General features: G+C 37.5%; 1 pseudogene; it reads left to right on the forward strand.

The window, feature by feature from the left end:
* Positions 1-474: 474 nt before the first annotated feature.
* Positions 475-1,403, forward strand: LOC143649223 (olfactory receptor 7A17-like; annotated as a pseudogene).
* Positions 1,404-4,445: the final 3,042 nt, after the last annotated feature.

Genomic DNA, 4,445 nt, shown 5'->3' on the forward strand with positions numbered 1-4,445 from the left:
AAAATTGAATATTTTCCCAGCAACTTGTGTTTTTGACATTTAACTTTTTTCTGAATTTATAGTTGTATCTTTGGGAAATGGTTAAAAATTAATTTTGTTTGGTCAAATCAGTTGGCACCACATATTGTGATTCCCTGTTATTTTTCAAACCTAAGATTTTCAGCATCCTTTGTGTTGATGAATCACCTTTTATATGTGTTGCCATCATGTTTTCCTGTTGTTACAGTTTGACTTTTATGGTAGATGTTTTTTCACATATCATCCCTTCTGTCCCGATTTGGAAGACATTCATATTTTGCCTTCAATTAAAGACAGCCTTTAATCTTTTCATCAACAAATTTCATCAATATATATTTGTACAATTTCAAAATATAACTTGTCCTCAAAGTGTAAATTATACCTGTTGAATAATGCCTGTTTTTTTTGGGAATTAGTCATTTTCTTTCTCTATTTTTGGGTAGTCACACCAACAACATGAAACCCGTAAATGAAACAGAAATTTCAGAATTCTATTTTCTGGTAATTTCAGAGGAATCAGAACTTCAACCCTTCCTATTTGGGCTCTTCCTGTTCATGTACCTGGTCACCATCACTGGGAAACTGCTCATCATCCTGGCCACCATCTCTGATGCCCATCTGCACACGACCATGTACTTCTTCCTCTCCAACCTGTCCTTTGCTGACATCTGTTTATCCTCCACCATCATCCCAAAGATGCTAGTGAACATCCAGTTGCAGAGGAGAGTCATAACCTATGCAGGCTGCCTCACCCAGATGTCCTTTTTCATTATATTTATAGGGTTGGATGATATTCTCCTTACCATGATGGCTTATGACTGCTTCGTGGCCATCTGTCATTCCATGCACTACATGGTCATCATGAACCCCTGCTCTGTGTCCTGCTGTTTCTGGGGTCCTGGATCATAATTGTCTTGAATGCTTTGTTACAAAGCTTACTGGTGTTGCAACTGTCCTTTTGTGCACCCTTGGAAATCCCCCACTTTTTCTGTGAATATAATCAGATGGTCCAACTTGCCTGTTCTGGCACGTTCCTCAATGAGATACTGATGTATTTTGCAGCTGCGCTGCTGAGTGGAGGGTCATTTATTGGCATCGTTTTCTCATATTCTAAGATTGTATCCTCCATACATGCAATCTCATCAACTTTGAGGAAATATAAAATGTTTTCCACCTGTGCATCTCACGTCTCTGTGGGCCTCTTATTTTATTGTATGGGTATTGGCCTGTACATGAGTTCTTTTTCTATGCCTAGTGCACACGCAAGTGCCCAAGCCTCAGTCATGTACACTGTGGTTGCCCCCATGCTAAACCCCTTCATCTACACTCTGAGGTACAAAGACCTAAAAGGGGCTCTGAAGAGACTCCTTGGTGGAAATTCATAAAGTGTTCATTGTTCCTGGGGCTGAAGAAGTGCAGTGATTGAAGGGCTCAAATCCTCAGTGACTAAGTTGTACTTTGAAATTTCATGGCAATTAAACATATCATACAGCTATGACATTACATACATTGAAGAAAAGATTAAATTATGCATGCTATTACTAAAGGAGAGAATTGTTGTTGATGGTTTTCACCAACTCATAAAGAAAAAAATCTTGATTTTGATGTGCAAGGTATTATGCACTGGGGTGCAGGACTGGGTTGAATGTTTTGTATTACTAATGGAAAATAAATAAGATTCTTTTCATTCCTCTAAAGTAAATAGCTGAACTTTCTCTAATTTTGCCAGAAATATTAATTTAACAAAAACTAATCTGTGCATTCAATTACATCACAATCTATTGACTGATGCTTCCTTCAACATTTATAGCTATAATGTTCAAAAATCTATTCAGTCTTCATGCTGAAATGATGATTTACTCAAGAGCTTGAAACCCAGCCTAATGATTCCTTTGGGAATGGAGTGCTGTGAGTAAGGGCCAAGTTAATCCTGAATACAGATGCATGTCCATTCAACATTTACTGCTTAACCCAAATGGAATCTCAAAGGCAGTCACATTTTTTTTTGCATGGGTAGGCTTGGGAATCACACCCAGGTCTCTGGCATGGCAAGAGAGAATTCTGCCTGCTGAGCCACTGTGGCCCACCCAAGCTGACATTTTTAATATGCTGCTCTGTAATCAATTGGAATAGCAGTGTGACCATAAATACTGTCCTCAAATATCTGAAGGAATCCGTTATGTAAGTAGCAGTTGATTTTTCTCTCTGCCATTCTGCTTACACTGATTATTTCCATGATTTGCATTTAATCATTGAATTAAGAAATCTTGGTATATATTTGTTATTATGCATATACATTGGGATGTGTGCTAGATCTTTCTTATGTTCTAGATTATGTAAATGGATAATAAATATGACTCTTTCCATTCTTCTTAACAGGTATCTTCCCTTTCTTTATATTCCTCAAAAACTTTAAAGGACACTTACTTGAAATATTTTTGTGCTTTGTCTTTCCTCTGACTCTTTTATCACTTATATATTCAAAATTCACTTCAATTTTCATGAATAGATTAACTGTTACATAAGTTCTTGAAATCATTCTTAAAATACTCTCCAAAATAGAGTTTATTGATTCAGGTCCATGAGTTATTCTTGCAGAAACATGCATTTCCCTCCAACATTTCCTCCTTTCTTGCAAGAGAACCTCAGCAGTAGTCACTTTTTAATACTCTTATCTGAAATAAATTTGAATAACCAAGTGATTATGCATACTTTCTTCAAGTATTTTATGGAATGACCAATAATAAGAAGCAGCTGATTATTCTTAACGTCCTCAGTTCTTTTCACTTTGTTTATTCCTTATTGTTTCATCTAGTAATTGCTGTATAACAAACTGTCTCAAAAGTAAGAGGTTTATGGGTTGGCCATGGTATCTCAACAGGCAGAGTTTTCACATGTCATGCCAGAGACCCCGCTTCAATCCTTGGTGCATGCCCATGTAAAGAAACAAAAAAACTAAAACTAAAACAAAAAACAAATCGTTTATGAGAATGTTTTATTATTGTAACCAAGTCTGTGTTGTGGAGATATTTTGATCACTGCAATGCTACTCATTGCTGTGCAGTCAGCTGTTCGTTAGCTATGAAGGCTCAGCTGGTCCTGGCTGTGTCCCCTTACATATTGGAATTAGGTGGTAATATGTCGGTCTATGGTACACTTTACAGTGGTGTTTCCTCCACATTTCTCTCATCCTACAACAGGCAAGCCTAGGGTTGTTCACACGGCTAAGGTAGAGACCCAAAGGAGAACAGGAGAGACTGAGAAGCTCTTGATGCAAAACTGTTTGTTCCATATTATTCCCCTTGGCCAAAGAAATTTAAACACTTTCAGCTTTACTTGAATCAAAGGTGCAGAAATAGACTCAATCTCTCAATAGGGGAGCTGCACAGTCTAATGGAAAACACATGGATTTAGTGCGTGTGGGGGGAAATTGGCCATTTCTGCAAACAGTCTACCTCTAGAAAGAATTTCAATCGATTCAGTAATCTGTTTTGGGCTCTTTCAAAATTCAATCCTTGAATTCTGACATTTTGGCCTTGGTGGCATTGCAAAATTCTTGGAGAACAGGGTGAAAGTCAACCTATATTTTATAAACAGCTATGGAATTCCTACTCTAGATCATCATGACTTCCTCAAATATAAATATTCCTTCATGTCCCTCATCCCCTGATCAGCATTTTTATGCTAAGTAGAAATAAACCTTTTTCCTACTCATTTCTCCCCAAATGCAGGAACATCTTGCCTGACTTGATGACCCAGGAGAGCCCAGGAAATGCTGTGCAGATGGCAGGTTTTACCTGCAATATCTCCAGAGACACAGAGATAATATGTTATAGACGAGGCAAAAATTGGAAAATTCTCCAGTGGTTAACCCTGGAGGATTTGATGGGTTTCAGCCCTCCTCCTTTTCACAGCCACATGCTGTTCCCACTTCCTAAACTTAATCTGAATTTCTGGGGTTCTCTATTCAATAGCTGGGCCTCTCCTTTCCTAGGTTTTACCTTTGTCTGCCTTCCCACCCTCACCCTTATGTCATTCACTATGTTTTTACTATTTTCCACAATATAGATGCAACCCAATTATTCAGAACTGATAGATGGATAAACAAGGTGTGGTTTATACATACAATGGAATATTACTGACTCATTAAGAAGAATGATGTTTTAATTTATACTCCAACATTGGTAAATAATAAGATATCATGCTGAGTGAAATGAGTCAGACACATGCAAAAAGACAAATCTTTTATCAACTAGCATCTATGAAATACATAGAGTAAGCAAATTCATTGAGATAGGTAACAGCTTACAGAGCACCAGGTAACAGGTGCTAGGGGATTGGAGAGGCATTGCTTAATGGCAGCTTAATGATTCTATTTGAAGTACTGAAAAGTTTAGGTATAGAATGTTAGTTATGGTAATCAGATA

This window comes from Tamandua tetradactyla, chromosome 11 (assembly GCF_023851605.1).
Source record: "Tamandua tetradactyla isolate mTamTet1 chromosome 11, mTamTet1.pri, whole genome shotgun sequence".
Taxonomy (NCBI): Eukaryota; Metazoa; Chordata; class Mammalia; order Pilosa; family Myrmecophagidae; genus Tamandua; species Tamandua tetradactyla.